Below are 16,606 nucleotides of genomic sequence, written 5' to 3'. Positions count from 1 at the left end.
GCAACATTTTGCATCTGCTTGGCTAGCCAATATTAGATGCAGCTGTAAGCATAAAGACTTCCTCCCTCCGCCTGCAGGGACTCTGGTTTCTGCTGGGATGTAGTAAAGATAATGAACCGACAGAAAGAAAATTTCAGAAACTGAGATTTGTGCTTAACAGCTGTGTTTCGGGAGCCCATGGTTATGGACTAAATGCATATTTTTTCATTGGACTAATAGAATCCAGCCTTTTTTCCCCAAAGAGACTTATAGCTGGGGGCTTGGAAATCAGACACAGCAACCTTAACTGGTGCCTTGAAGGGCAAGGAGGTGCAGCTGGAACCAGTAACTGAAGTACTCAATAAAAGCAGAAGGTGGTGTTCAGAAAAAGTGCAGTTCATTCATTCATATCCTTCTGGAGCAATAAGGAAGAAAGTGGGATATTTAATGGGTAAAGGATTATCTCCGTGGTCCCATGTGGGAATGAGTGATTTCAGTGCTGAGCTCGAGGCTGGCGTAGGCAGCGCTTTGCTCCGAGAGCCAGAAGGGTTGACAGTTCTGCTCCTCAGGCAGAGCCAGGCTGAAAGAAGCAGGCAGTATATGTGCACAAGGAAACGTAAAAACAAAACAACAGACATAAACACTATTCAAAGGGATTGTGAGCAAAATATCCTGTCATCTCATAAGCCTTAGGTAAATCTCCAAAACCTCCTTTTATGGTTGCAAACATTATGTAGAAAAAGAATTGAGGCAGCGTTCAGTGAAGAGGTTGCTTTGGGTTGGATATGGGAGGCTTGTGAGATCCCAGCCCTCAGCTTGCTTCACCTGTGTATACGTTTACCTGTCCCTGGCCTGAGATGCTTCTTTTTCTTTCCTGCACATCCTGTGGTGTTCTTTGAACCACCATGGGCTATGGAAATAGGAGCTGCAGAATCACCAACAGGAAAGTTATCAAAGTCTCCCTCCATCTTAGGTGAGTCATATCACCATACTGTCTGAAAGCTCTTGTGAGCGTGCACTCTCGTGGTACCAGTGTGCCTCCAGCAGCACCTGGGCTTCTCATGCTGGGAAGAGTTGTGGCTGATGGAGGAGCCTTGCCTTCACACACCCCCACACCATGCAGTCAAGGACAGCAATGTCCACTCTCAGCAGTATTTTGAATTCTCCAGACTTCATCCCAAGTCCATGGAAATACTTTTGACCTCTGCAATGAGCTTCACCCAAGGGGTCAATGCAAATGATAGATGCATGTTATTCCTGTTCCTCAGAAATAGTGCCTTTCTGCAGGGCTGCTTTTTTTTTTTCTTCTTCTCTTTTTGTTTTCACGATGAAGTCTCCCTTTTTTTGAAAAAGAAAAGCAAACAACCTCCAGTCTTGTAACTACAAGATGAAACTTGACTTTTCAGGACAGAGATGTGAAGTCTCTGTATGCATTTGCAGAGTACCTAGTGCAGGAAGGGTAGTGGCTGAGGCCCCTTGGATCTGAGGTGAAAGATTTATTTATTTTTAAAATCCAAACACAAATTCTAAACAAAAATTTCTGAAGGAAACTGACTCAAGACTTGCTACAAACAAGTGAAAAAATTTTGCACTTTTCGTTTCTGGTGTTGAATGTGGAATTTGGAGCACATCCGTAGTTTCACCAGTCCAAACTTTTTTCTTTAAAATACACCGTCTTTCTTAAATAGGTACAAGAATATATGTAACAAAATGAGTTCTGTTTTGAGACTTTCTCATATCATACTGATGGACTTGTTAAATTTATTTTCAGGAAAAGTGAGCAAGATTGAGAGCAGGATTATACATGTGCATGAAAGCTGTGAATACTCTCGTTCCATTAGGCTTGTAATCTTCCACAGGCAGAGCAAGCCTGCTCACTGCAGAACAGCCAGTTGGTAGCTGTTGGGAAACTTTCACGATGGACAAATATGTCCACACCAGTTTTTCCACCTTACTTTAAAACATCTGGTATATATCAGGGTCCTACACACCCCTTTTGACTCTCGGAGCTGTGAAATGAAAAAGCAACTTGTATTCTTCTGTGATCAGCTCTCACATTCTCATATGGTGTCTGTGCAGCCAGACACATCAAATTATACTTTGACTCGCTCCTGCAGTTTGAAAAATACTTACCATCGGGTTTAGATGAACTGCTTAGTAAAATCCTGCAGAGAGTGAGCGTGAGTTGAGGGGAAGAGTGCCTGAGAGGTAAGATGCCAGCGGTTACATGGTCTGCTCAGCGCAAGGCAAAGGCAGAGTTCAAGCCACTATTGCTGCTATTAACCTTCGTGGCGTTTGCGCAGAACAGGAGTCAGTGTTTTTTGCAGAGCTAATGTCAGTATTTCCCTTAACATAAGCAATCCTGTAGAAAGGTGCAATACCAGACAATTAAAAAATAATAGGCAACATGAGTTCATGCAGAGAAAATCTGCTTTGATACAGGAGTGTTTTCTGCAGGAGTTATATAGCCCCTTGCAAGAGGAGAAACAAGGAATTGTAGAACTGTATTAGTTTTAAATGTCTCTGAGTGCTTAGTGCTGTCCTGATAGTGGGGGGGAATTTTTTTCTGATAAGATTTTTTTGAGACCTATAGTTTGGAACAGAAGGTGGATGGTACAACCCCATAATGCCTTTTATGTGATATTCCTGACCATAATGCTACCAAGAACAAGTCTCCCTGCCCCATTTCCCTGCTGATTAAAAATTCGGTTTCTTATTCTTGAGTCCTCTGGAGGCAAACTTTCAAGAGGTCAGGGGTGGCTCTGTTGCAGCTTCTTTTCTGTCCTCAATTCCCTAGCGTTATGGCAGAGTGTTTTTCTCTATAGTTACTTCTGCCGTGGTGGTTAAATACAGAAAATGTTTAGCTCAACCCTGAGGCAGCTCCAGTCTTGTGCTGGATTAATTAAAAAATAGTGCTGTGCCCTCCACGGCAGCAGAGCCGTTGTTTGGGAGGGGAGCGAAGGGAGGAGCGCTGTGCTCTGGGGGCAGGAGGACCCATCCTGCCTGCCAAGATCCCTGCCATCAGCGGGAGATCCCTGCCTGTACAGGGAGCGGGTATCGGCTCCCAGATCTGCTGTGCAGCTCCCCGAGCTGGGTTTTGCCTGAAGCCCTCTGTTTGTAAGGGAGCTGTTCCACCACCAAAGTGTTTTATTTTCTAAAGTTGTTTTAACGCCCTTTTCCATCCTGGGGAAAAAAAAACCACGCCCTTTGTAAGAGGGGCTAGGTAACAAAGCTATGCATTTCTCTTCCATGTTATGTACTTTGTACAAGTTAAAAGGCTCATTCTGCCTTTCATCTTGCGGACTGTTTTCTGCAGATATTTCCTAACTTTTCCCATGACGTTTTCGCCTGGTTCTTCAGAAGATTGTATGGACTGAAAGAGACTATTGTTTCCGCAAGAGCTCAAGCATGTGCACATTGGCTAATCTGGTTGGTACAGGATTTCAGGAGTGGGTGTTGGACTGAGGAACAGGATTGGGATGTGTGCAGCTACGAATTCTTCCAAACGACGTGCTCTCTTGTTCTGTAAATAATACCGCATTTCACGTTTTAGGTTGAACTCCAGTACCATGAGACATAAACAAGGAAATGGCATACAGGAGGATTGCAAAAGCTTTGGTTAGCAGAGATTGGAAAGCTGGTTTGGTTTTCAGTCCTGTGCCTGGATAGGTATCAGCCACTTGATTGCCTGGAGACTCAGCGCATTTATTTTTCACAAACATTGTAGGTTTAGAATTGATACTTCATTGTCTTTCTTGCTTTCTCCTTCCCCACGTTGGGGTTTTCATTTTTGAAGTACAGGATAGGCAAATAAGTACTTTTTAGCCTGGCATTTAGGAGGCGGACTTCAGCAATCGAGATGTGTTTGCCAGCTCTTGACACTGCAATCTGAACCTTGCATTTAAAACTGTCTGCAAAGTAGTTTGCATACAAGACATCATGCGATGCAGATTTTTTTTTTTTCAGTCGAATGTTATCACCAAGGCTCAAAGAAACCACCGCTGGTGGTTTTTGTTTTACACCCAGGATCTTGTCGGATGCAACCTTGTCGCAGATTTGTTTCTCCTTTCGGGAGCATTACCTAGAAGATGGTGCTGGGATAACTCCAGCTTCCTGGTGGTGACCCAGATCTCTGTTGACGATGAGATCTCATCTCCGCTGGGCACGGAGAGAGAACAGTGGTTGTGTTTTCAACGGCTGCTCCGCGGGCGTGTTCCCATACGGTGTTTCCAGGCTCGTCAGCAGCCTTGCAGCACCTTGGCTATTGCTGCTGACTTGCCCGTGTCTGGTGGTGAAAGGCGGGGTTTTCTTCCTCGGTCTGGTTTCATGTAGGTCTCGTAAGAGGGTGTGAGGCAACTCCAGGGTGTTTTTACTACTTTATGTATGTGTGAGACAGTATAAAAATCCTCAGAGTTTTTTTATCAGCAACAATGTATAACTGACAATTCATTGTATCTCTATTTTAATACAGTTTCCTTGCTTGGTCAGGAATAGTTGCTGCTTGTGAATAACTCCTTGGAACTAGAGGTTGCAGGCTGGGAAGGCTGAGACTTGCTGGTAATTTAAGAATTGATGAGGATTGATACTGTGGTTTGTTGATGGATTTTGTCTGACTGAGATGCTTTTTGATGGATGCGCAGGGATCCACAGGTGTTAATAAAAGCACTTGACCATATCCAGTTTTGTAAGAGGATAGGAAAGAGAGATTGTGAAGTGAGGAGTCAGGGGTTTGTCTGGTTTCTTTTCATCTATGAGCTGTCTTATTTAACAAAGCGCTTGCTGCCTCACCCTCACCCATAGTCATATGTGTTTTTAGCACCTCTGGACCAAACTGCTGTGTTGGCTATCCTTGAAGGGTTTTTCTGATGCTTCCATGGGCCACAGCATGGGTCAACTGCCTTGCTTTACAGACCACCTCACTGCTTGCCCAAGTGATGTTTCTGAAATTGCACTTCCTTTTCAGGAGTTCACAGGCACAGTACAGAGCACTGGAACCAGTCTCTGAAGTTGCCTTTTCCTATCCGAGACTCCTTTTGTGTTAGACAGGGTCCTTGCTGCTATAGCCAGGAATATTTGAGGCATCTTTTTGCTGACAGTTTTCTGCTCTGCACTCCCGAGGATTGGATGTAGGGCAGTTTGGAGGGTTCCTAGCAGTGGAACTCCCTATTTACAGTCAGCGAGTTCATTAGAGCCCTAAATTATTTACCTTAAAGAATTCAATCCCTGAATTATTTACCGTTAAGGTCTGTCTTTCTGCGTTGTGCATTTGATTGACTGTAGACCTGTGCTCTGTTATATACTATGAATGTCTAAGGCAACAAATACATTACAATATTATAACTAAGGTCAGAGTGCAACTCAGTGAGATATAAAAAGGATTTGTGCAGACCTAATTTTAAGTCTTCTGAATGCATGGACAGTTTTTGATTATGTGATTGCACTCGTGTCTTTCTGCAAGTCCCCTGCCTAGTGCCAAGCGTACAGCTGTAGCTACAAGCCCTGGGCAAACACCCTGTTCAGCATCTTGGTTTTTCCCTGCTGTTCTGTGTTTGGCCCTCGGCTTTTTTTTATGGCACACTACTCAAATCCTACTGAAGAAGTTTATCATTTCCTCATGAACTTACTCTGTTTATCAGTGTCAGACTTGAGGGTTTGACAAATGATTTGGGAAGCATTGCTACTTCTTTACAGGAATAGAGTTAAAAAAAGAGCACAAAGGATCTTACAGCCTTGCCACTGAGATGTCTCTGTACTACATAGTATTTCATGTGCTGGAAATATGGTTCCCTTTTGCTGCGAGTGTTCATTAGTTTTGCTTGAGAGAAGACAGGGTTTCAGGTTGGTTAGGAACTTACCATTAATGGCCACTTGGGAAATGCTGGGTTTAAATGACTGGAGTGGTGCTGCATCAGAGCTGCATGGCAGCTCTCCAAGGCATGGCTCATCTGCCTGAGTGCTGAGAGGGGTGGCAGGGAGTGGCGGGCTGGCTGCTGTCATCTCTGCCAACAACTGTCAGAGTTGTCCTGTGATCTTATCCCATAGCCCCGATGCACAGCTCGGGTACGTTGCATGTGCTGAACACGGCAGGAGAGGATGAAGTGAGCCGCTGCGGGCAGCACTCACCCACCACATCTCCCTCTGTTTTCAGTGCTTTGACTCATTGATGTTCTCTCTTGTAACATAGCTTTGGTACACCCGAGAAAAAAGGCAGGAAGCAAACAAATGGCAAGCAGTGTCCACCGGTGTTGTAGAGGCTTGAACACCGCTCACTGGCACTGCTGCAGCTGCACAGCTGCCATGCAGCCTTCTGTGCCTAATCGGGTTGTTGCTCTCTCCCCACCCTACCTCCAATTCTCCATCCCCATTAAGTGAAACTTCTTTATTTGATGTATTTTTCCCTGCTGTCCCCTGGCCCAGCTCTTGGCTGCTCTGTGTTGAGCGTAGATGGCTCCAGGGTGCTGGGGCTGTGGCAGGGCAGAGGTTTGATCCTTGTCCTTGCTTGGGAGGTGGCCCTGCCTGGTCAGGAGCAGATGCCAGCAGCAAAGGCCACCTGTCTCCTCAGCCCTGGACTAGACTGTGCTCTTTGCTTTGTGTGGCACCTGGCTAGTCCCAGGTTTAAAATCTCTGTTCCAAAGGTTGCCAGAATTTATCGAGTCTTTCCAGCTACTTTTTCAGGAATGGCTCAGTCAGACCACTGTGACTGAAACCTTGCAACAACACTTTCTGGCAGACATCCATGTCAACGATGGACAGAGTATGCCAAATGCCTGAGCCTGAAATCGCAGGAGGGGTATTGCAGCTATATCTCCTTCTCTGTGCTGCGTGGCTGTGTTAAATTCGTATGCCCTTGTGGAGATAGGCAAGGGATGACGTCCAGATGGTTGAGTTGCATCTCCTTAAGTGAAGGGGTTTGTTTTGTTTGCTTTTGGAGAAAACAATGAAATACTGGCATTAATGGCATTTCCAGTACTGAAAATCCAGTTGCATTTTTTCTTATGATGTGTCTTCTGGACATTCAGAGAGGCTGGTGGGGTTTTTCGAGGTTGTATCTTCAGTTGGGTTTCTACCATATGGGCTTTTTTCTTCCTTATTTAAGTGTGGGAATTTCTTATATGAAGTGTATGTTTTGGTTCATTGGTGTATTGGCAGGACAATTTGACTCTGAAGCTTAAAGCTACTAATATGTGAAGTGAGGGAGTAAACAGAGACACTAAAAGACCCTTTTGAGAATTTTGAGTGGAGTCTCTACTTAAATAATATTGTAGGTGCGAAGTTCAGGGAAACTGCAATTAAGTAATTTACTGTTGATGTAATTTTGCAAGTATTATTTTTACATTGCTGCTGCAGTTATTAATGGTGTGTATTTACTGTTGAAACTGAAAGAAACTTGAGCAACTCTCTCTTCCCCCGTATTTCTGCTTTTGGTGACACTGAGTGTCTGCTTGGCGTTGGTCCCGGTGCTGCCAGGCAGGATGCCCCAGGGAGAGGGCAGAGGATTTGGGCGCAGGAGAGCCGCATTCTCCTGCGCAGCTCTACAAGTGATGGGCTGTGGTACCTCGGCCACCCCTCCATATTGTTCTCTGTTGCTTCTATTTGGTCAATGAGCAATTTTGGGGAAAGGACTTTTTCTTGCTTGATATATCTTTATGACACATGGCAAAAAACAAAAGACCTAAAAATCTGCTGGGAAAACCGACTGCTGTAATGCAAATAATAGGTAATTGTGTGCAGTTAATACATTTTCTCTTTTGTATTGTTTTTCACACAGAGCAATGAGGCAAGAGAGAAGTTTTTAAAAACAGAAAAATGTGATTGCGTAAACATCATTGTTGGCAGAGGACTCGGTGGATTCAGGTAATAATGTGACACCGCTTGTTATTATGCATTAAAAACTGTCTAGGTTTCAGGCTGACAGTGGCCCTTTGTCAGGGATTGAGGAGTAGCAGAAGGTGACAAGGTATAACAAGACCCAGTGACTGGCTGTTAAATTAATTCAGACCAGGCAAGAGGATATGAGTGTTCCTGCAGCACGGGTGATTGCTGAGTAGGACAGTGTTGCTGGGGCTGCAGTAGCTTTCTTCCTTATGTCAGGCTCTTGAATCTGAGGCTGTTCTTTTTTTTTTTGGTTTTTTTAGTGTTTTTTTTTTTTACCCTAAGAGATACTCTAATTCAGCCTCATACAGCTGCGTCAATGTAGGCGGGGAAGCTCCATGCCTGTTCTGTGGAAGAAGGTCAAATGATTAGCTGTCCCTTCAGACTGCACAACTCTGAATCTATGAATATTTCCCTTGAATTACCCCTTTTAAAAGATTTCTGGATCAGAGCAGATCATTATCTGCTAAAAGACCCAGACCTAGACCTTTACTGCTTTAGAGGACTACTGCCAGTTGTTTTCTGTGTGTGAATGAAGACAATTTCTTGTTGCATGGTTGTAGGAGACCTAATGTGTGATGTTTAAGTATGCTACTAATATGTTTGCAACTATCTTATCTTGAAATAATGGACTTGAACATATTTAGATCCTATTTCGTAGCAAATGTAAGTTGCTAGTTAAAATGTATCTCTTATGTTTTTAATAATTGTAAGTATTTCCCTCACTGAGGGGGAGTAGAAGATGAAGGGGGGGAGTTTACAGTGCTAATTGCACTCCACATTCGTAATTAGGGCCAGATCCTACCCTCAAACTTCTTAGGCAATCCCAGTGAAGTCATCAGGCTTTTCACAAGCATATGGGTTTTCCCCACATGTATTTGATTCCAGGATAAAGGCCTACACCGTGCTTTTTCATGCACTGATTTCTCACATGTATGAGGAGATTCGAAAAGCATGCATTTTTTTCAACGTAGCCTCTTGGTTTCCAGTACCGATTGGAGAGGTTTCGCAGTATTTCATCGAGAAGCAGATCGACAGAGCTAGTTGCCTTAGACTGAGCTGGCGAGTCCTTTGCATTTTCTTTGTTAGGTGCTAGGTGGGAAAAATGCAGTTGTGGCTTTGCATTGCTATAGTCATGACCAAGAAGGATGTTTAAATAGCATGTGAATGGGTGTGGATTTGATATTTCCTAGAGCCAGCTTCTTTTTAGTATTAAATTGCATACTCTGGGAAGATAGTTGCTGTATCAACATTGGTATAATGACACATTATTAAAAAATCAATATCCAGTCATAGAAACGAGTCCTGGTGTAAGCAGTTGGGTGCTTACAGCTGTGATTTGTATGTATTTGCAAATGTAATGGGCTTTTTTTTCTTGTAGCACTGGTAACTTGGATAAACACTGTATGTGTGACTCATTGCAGAGTATAAACTTATTTTAAAGGGGCAAGTGTGGGATTTGCTGGATATCCTATTGCTTGCATCCCTGAATACTTGCATTAGGTCATGATTAATCTTAAATTGGCCAACCTGAGAGGAAAATTATTGCTGATCTCCCATAGGTGACTTCAGAAATAAACAGAAGGATGGAAGTGCTTTAAAAACATAAATAGTAGTTAGAATTCATAAAATCATAAAGCAAACATATGGTACAAGGTCTTCTAAAATATAACACTTGAAAGCTTTTTTTATAGTTTCAGAAAGAGCTTGTTTAGTGATCGCAGGAAAAGTAAATATTTTCATTCCTTTTTCTTCAGCTCACTTCCATTCCTCTTTCTTTTTCTCCTTTTCTGCTTTTTTTTCCTTTTTTTCCCCCCAGAATCTTCTTAATTTGATGTGAGGTGGGACTGACACCCCATGGCCTAGAAAGCCCAGTTTGGGGGCAGGAGATAACACTACTAATTGTCCTCCTGTTGTTAGGCTCATTCTCGAAGTCCTTCTGCAGTATCCGTATGGAGTTGATGTAATCCCAATTGAACGCTCTCTGTGCATGCGTGTGCATGAGCGAGATGTGATGGGCACTGCGGCGGCTCCTGGACCAGTCAAGAACAGGCCTAGTTTTTAACATGGTACCCCAGGCATCGGTGATGAGGAATGTGACCCCTCTGTGCGTGTGTGTGTGGGTGTGCACGCAGGGGTGTGAGCTCACGGGGGCGGCACAACACAGCATCCCTGCTCTGCTGCCACACCCTCCGTGGGGCGGCTGTGGTCCCCAGTGCGTTGAGCATCACAGCGTGGAGGCAAGGCTGCCGCTGAAAGGGGGCGAAGGAGGAAGACAGGGAGTGGAGGAGTGGGGGGCCGGGCAGGGAGGGGGAGCCAGGGAGGAAGACACAGCTCCAGAGGGAAATACTCTGTGCTTTGCAGTTGCTTGTGTGGATAGAAACCAGATGGTGCGCTGGAACACCCGCTCGCTCGGGCGGCGGCGGAGCCAAACATATGGTTAATGGTTAGGAGAAGGAGCTTTGCGAGCCAGGGCTTTGCTGACTGCCTCGCATTACAGATTGTTGCAGTGTGTCATTACATTGCCAAACTAAGTGCTTAATACCCGCTGCGGGCGCTGGGCAAGCATTTGCAGGGAGGATGCTGAGGCTCCCCAGGCAGGGCAGGAGGCTGACATCACGTGTGTCCCCCCACCACACCCCCCCACGCCCCCTTTCCTCACTGGAAACACCGTAAATCTCCCCTTTTACAAGCTCAAAACCTACAGCAGGCAGTTTTCCCCTTCTGCACGTCTTTAATCCATTTATTTCCAACAGCATATGGTTGGTTTTGCCCTTTTTTGTGCCTTTTTTTTTTTGGTCCCCGAGCAGCCAAGTTCACCGATGCTGCAGCACTGCACTTACATGCCCGGCATCTGAAGTTCCTGCTCTGGGATCTTTGGGCGACACCAGGCCCATGTTATCTAAGGAACTGCTGAGCTCATTCATCTCCTTTTCACGGCCCGCTTCCTTTTATTTTTAGCCAAATCCGTCAGGCCTGACAGGCGGGTAATTTGAGCCAGAGAAAGGGCAAAGCTCCAGGTCCTTTCCACAAAGCAATTCTTCTCCTCCCTCCTGGGAAGGCTCCAAACTTGGCCTGCTCCAGGCAGATGGATTTGTTGAGTCATGTGAGATCATTTACACAAAAACACAGCGAGGCAGTGAAAAGGAAAAAAAAAAAAAAAAAAAAAAAAAGGAAAGAAAAAAGAAAAAAGGTGGGGGGGGGAAGGGGTGGGAGAGTGTGCGCTGCCGGGGCTGCTGCGAGCGTAGGAAATGTGCTGCGAGGCAGCTAGACAGAGGAATGCAGCAGATTCATTCTTGTATAAGGTAATGTCTCGTTTACAGTACAGGGTGGAGCCAGCGCGGAGGAGAAATCACTCAAAAACAGATTACTAGTTTAAAACAAAAATTCTCCATAAAATAAATAATAATAATAATAAAAGCCAGCAAACCAACCGACAAGCAAGGCGCGCGCACAGGCGCGCAACAAAGGCGGCGTTGTTGACAGCACCGGATTACAGTAGCGGTAAACTCTGGGCTGGGAGGTTGCTGGAAAATGAGTTTGCTCCGTGATGCAACCGGAGTTTGCTTTGTCTGGCCGCCAGTGCGAGTGGGGCGTTGGGGATGGGGAGCCCAGTGGCAGCAGCGCGCGCGCTTCGCTCTGTCCAGGGATGGTTTCAGGCGGTGGGGAGGGATGGAGGGAGCTATACAGGATCCCAGCGGGCAGGCTGCGCTGGGGCATCGTTAAGAGCGAAAATGGTGGGGAGTTGTGCATGGAGGGAGTGCAAGAGAGCCTCTTCTTGTTTTGGTTTTGAACTGGTTATGGCATGATCTTCATTACATCAGGGAGTAAATTGCATTTATTCAGTTGAGTGTTGATTTTGTTACCATTTGTGACCTAAGCTAACCCCAGCATGTTGGTTTTGGGTTTTTTAAGTGGGTGGTAAGAGAGAACATCAAACTTGGGGCTTTTTAGATCTTGATGCATCCTGGAGAATTAGGTTGGGTTAATTTATGCAGTGTTCTAACAAGATGCGTTCAAACCTTTAAATAGACATGGACTGTATTTAAATATTGTTAATATAACTTCCAGTTACTCCAGATCTTTTAGCAAGGCAATATCTGAATGTTAGTGTTTTGTCCCGATGATGATTAAAAATCAGAGTAGGAGCAGAAACTGGAACTGGAAATTGGTGGAAAACATATGCAATCAAACAAGTCCAATGCAAAGCATATCATTAAATTCTCAGCTGCAGTTAAGGAACTCGTGGGAGCGTGCAAACGTGGCTTTGTATTTTAATTTGACCCTTTCACCCACTGAGCAGCATCTTTTGCAGACTCCATAGTGGTGTCTGCTGAGGTGCTTTCCTCTGGGGAGGGGAGGGTTTGTCTGGAGCCTGCCTCCCTCTGCTTGACCTTGTCTTCCCTTTTTTCTCCTCCCGCTTCTTTTTTACACTTTTGTCTGAAAGACGGCTGGCTTTCCCAGCCCGCCTGCCCTGCCGGGCTGTGCCTCTGAGCACATTCGGCATGGGGAGAGCCTTAACTTCTCACGCTTTTCCCACTTGGTGGAAACCTTTGTCTTCTGTGTCTCTTGATCGGGCCGGCTCGTTAATTATGTTGAAGGAGTACTTGGCAGCACCCTGAGTCCCGTCTGGGGTCCTGCACTGCACAGACCCGCAACAAGGTCCCTGCCCCTCAGCTTACAGCTAATGTCCAGGGTGGGGATCGTCAGGGGGATGAGTATAAGGATGACAAGTATGGCCAGGCTTGGGACCTAGACCATGCAATAAGCTGCGGCCATAGCATGGCACCTTTTAATGAGGAATGACTGTAGATTGCTCTGAGATCCTCGGAAAGGTCCCAGAGAAGGACAGCATTGTTATTTATTCTGTTTGCATAGTTACTGTAACTTTATTTCCCCTCTTCCCCAAAATACCTAATTATCCTACATTTTCTGTTGCTGTGAGCAACATTTCCCGAAGTTACCCAGAGCTGCAATTCCAGTTAAATTCTCACTTTATAAAGCTAATCTCCCATCAGTGGCTGTGGGATTTCCAAAAGAAAAGGCGTTTGTGAGGAGCCAAAGTTTTTAAGATTTTTGTCTTAGTGGACAATTCTGCATAACTCCTCTGTTAACTATTCATGTTCGTTATCAGTTGAGAGCTCAATAGCTTCATCTGTATTTATAACACTTTAGAAGACTTGCAGTTTTTTTAATTCCCCTGCAGAGTGCCCCACTCCCCAATATCTCATTTTTCTGCTCCAAAGATGCTACTTATGTTGCTTTTTGCATGTTTATGTCGGACAACTAGCCCAACTAGACAGGTTTTGGGAACTGTTCATGACCTGACTATCAGGAAAATCAGCCTTACTCTTCCTTCCCCCTCTTTCATGGCCACTCAACTTCCTCCCCTTCTAAAAGTGAGTTGTCTGTAAGATGGTATCAGCCCCATAATTCTGTTATCTCACTTCTCCTATCGTTTCCATTCTTTTGCTCCTACTGTGTCTTCCTCTTATCTCACAATTAGACCAGCAGTTTCTCTGCTGCTGGCATCTTCCCTCCTTGCACATACTGTGGCGCTGCCTCCTTTGGGATCTGAGGAAGGATAAGCTTGGAGTTCATACATGTTGTGTCATGTCTCATGCTTGGCTTCAGTTTGCACAGGCAGAGGGCATTGTCTATGGTAATTTTTCTTTCATTGTCTCCTTAAGCAACCAACACTCTCTCCACCTAGGTTGGAGGGTGAGCAGGAGGTCCTTAGTGCCTTCCTCCTGAGGACCTTCTGCTGAGGTTGCTCAGCCTCCTGCTGAGGTTACTCTTTCCAAAGCGGTGCAACTCATAACCAGGGGTTTGCTTGCTTTCCTCCAGGCTTGAGAGCGACAAGTTTTCTTCCAAAGATCTTATTCTGTGCCCTAATTATATAAACTTCCTAGATCTGAAGTTGTGCCAAGGAGAGACTCTCTGGGAGCAAGATAACCCTCTACTTCTGAACTCAAATTATCCTGCTTGACAGGATCAGATAGCAATTCCCTCCCACAGAAAACTTGGGCAAACTTTAATAATTCTCTGCAGTGATGCCTAAGATGAGCGGGGTGGTGACCTCCCTGTATTGTACATGTTTGTTTATGGGACTTATGAAATAACTTCAAAATAAATAAATCACTAGCCTGACAGCTTCCCCCTTATAGAAAATCACAGAAGTTACGGTGTAGTGGTGGCAATTTCCTCTTCTTCATGTGTGTGTCTACAGGGCATCCCAGGGGAGAGGCGAGATTTGTTCTAAACAGATTAATCTAAATGTCCATGGAGCTTTTTAAGGCATTAAATCTATGTAAATTTTTCTCATCCAGCAATGAACTGGTGCAGCAGTGAAGCACAGGGCTGTTTGTAACGTATTCGGAAACCTAGCTGTTTTCTGGTTGTGGCCAAATCCCATTAACTGTGATTTCCCTTCTTCCTTTTTCCTCCTGTCGAGCCTTCTGGATAGCGGCTTCTCTTAACAGCTTGTTTGGAGAATCTGCTCCGAAAATCTCCCAGCCGCTCCGCTCCTCTCAAAGCAAGTGAAACTCTGGGAGCAACTTATCACCTGCTCATCGGCTGACTTCCATTTCTTCTAGAAAGTCTCCATCAGCCGTTGACCAAACAAGCTTAAATTTCTTTCCCTTCCATTTGGTCAAGCGCAGCAGAGGTAGAAGTCCTTTTGGAAATTAAACTTTGCCTGTTGGTTTAGTGAGACATCAATCCAGACAGCACAGCATGTAAAAAATTGGCTTCTTTATTTCCCTTGGAGCATCCTTAGGGATCCTTGAGAGTTGTCTGAGAGTTTCTAGCAGGAATGTGCAAGCACCCTCTGGCACTGCCCTTGCAGAAGCAGGTTTTTCAATTTTGTGTTAAAAAATATCAAGTTGTTTTAAGGCTCTGTTCACTCCATTAGCTTTTCATTGATAGTTCCTGTAGCATTACTAACTGCTAACATGATCCTTTAGTTTTTTGCCTTGGTTCTGTTATAAATTAAATTGGTGTTGGTAAAAGCTGCCTCTGATGACATGCTGTAAAAAGAACTTTTTTTACCTGTTTGCAGCTTTTGTGCAATCAATTGGAACTTACTGTTGCTCCTTGATAAATTCATTAATGTTTGTTAGATATTAGTGGGCTGTATTTGGCTTTAAGTGGATGTATCACAGCTCTTGAGGCATTTTGGTGGCTAAATAGCTGGGATTAGACACTCTGGTTACTCATGCCAGCAGTTTTCCTGTGTCCATACCAAACTGTGTGCGCCATACAAATATTTTTGGTTATAGCCTTCCAGTTTGTTTAAGGAAAAGAGACGTCCTCATCTTTCAGAGATGTTTATCTGTGAGTGGAATTATATTAATGGTTTTTTTGCAATTGATCAGATTCTAAGTGGTAAGATGAAAGGTCCACTATTACTTGCAAAAGTAAGACTTGCCTTGGCAGGAGTAGGGCAATTTATCTTCTGTATCCTCTTCTCTAATTGCAGCCTGTAAAGACCCTAAAGAGACCTGCTAGTCAACAATTTCCTTACTGCAACCAGTGAAAAATCAGATTTAAAATGCATTTAACTGATGCTCAGTTCCATGTTTAATACCTCTTGATAACTATGGTCACAGCATAAATAAATGCATTCGATAGCTTACTTGATCATGCAAATGTTGAATGTCTCTCCTTCCTCAGAATACTCCTTTTATCAAAGATATTTGCTGTCATAGAGCCCCAAGCTGTTGATTAGGTAAAAGGGAATGCCGTATATGGGAAGATAAACCAGCACCCGTGAGGTAGCTTCTTACTAGAAAATAATGAGATTTCTTTTTACCAACTTCAGCTCATTCTTTTCTATTTGAATACCTTCTTAAAATTACTAATGAAATACTAAAAAACAAAGTTGTCATGCCTTCTGGGAGGATGACATAAATAATTAACATGGGATATCTGTCTACTCGTTTTTGGGTTGATTGCTTACTGGCTTCCATGTAGTACCATGAATAGGCCCTGCGGTGGGCTTGGACTGTGCTGAACTAGCTCGGACTTGTTGCTGCACTTCTTGATGCCATTCACTGTGATTAACAGTGTCTGGATGGATGGCAGAACCCAGATGGTTATGACAAAATAGTTGTCTTCTCCTTGGATGCGCCACTTGGGCACAAGCGTCAGTGAAGCCCCTTCTATAGCTGGTGACATTGGAGGCAGCAGGACCGCATGCTGCTTGTGGGGAGGACATCTCACATGGGTAGTACTGCACTGCTGAGGGTATGCGTGGCGCAGCCAAACGCTCTCGGCTGTGCTTTTTGAGAGCGAGAGGTTAAAAGGACAAGGGTAAACCACGGTCTGAAGCAGACTCTTGCATCTGGCGGGTCTGTTCTTGGGTGACGCTCATTTGGTTACGCAGCTCAAGTGCAGCAAGAGTTTCACCCCTGCCCACGGGCTGACAGTCACACGCCCAATGGGAAGTTATTTTTCTGTTGGGTTTTGCCCTTTTTGAGTGTTGTCATTGGAAATAACAGCAAATAAAGCGATGGAGGTTTATGGGGCATCATGGCCTCTTCACCATTTAAAATAAATCTGCTGTGATTAATTCTCCATGGGGCAGAGGGAGAGAGGAGTTCGTGCCCTAAACTCGGAAGAACTTTAAGTATTTAATGCTAATTATAACCCTGACACATCAGTGAGTGAAACAGAGCTCAAAGTGGTGCATTTAGCCTTCATCAGGAACCGCTGGGTAGCATCGCTGGAGGAGTTGTGACAGCAGGGAGTTCCC

General features: G+C 44.6%; 1 protein-coding gene across 5 annotated transcripts in view; it reads left to right on the top strand.

The window, feature by feature from the left end:
- Nucleotides 1–16,606, top strand: part of BACH2 (BTB domain and CNC homolog 2) — a 193,751-nt gene that overhangs the window by 35,382 nt on the left and 141,763 nt on the right. For all 5 annotated transcript variants that reach the window (XM_074862085.1, XM_074862081.1, XM_074862084.1 and 2 more), the window contains one exon: nt 7,748–7,833. The gene's annotated coding sequence lies outside the window, so the exon portion shown is untranslated. The remainder of the gene's footprint in view (nt 1–7,747; nt 7,834–16,606) is intronic.

The sequence above is a fragment of the Strix uralensis genome, chromosome 3 (assembly GCF_047716275.1).
Source record: "Strix uralensis isolate ZFMK-TIS-50842 chromosome 3, bStrUra1, whole genome shotgun sequence".
Lineage (NCBI taxonomy): Eukaryota > Metazoa > Chordata > Aves > Strigiformes > Strigidae > Strix > Strix uralensis.
The sequence above is the reverse complement of the archived record's forward strand: the minus strand, read 5'-3'. Positions and strand labels throughout refer to the sequence as shown.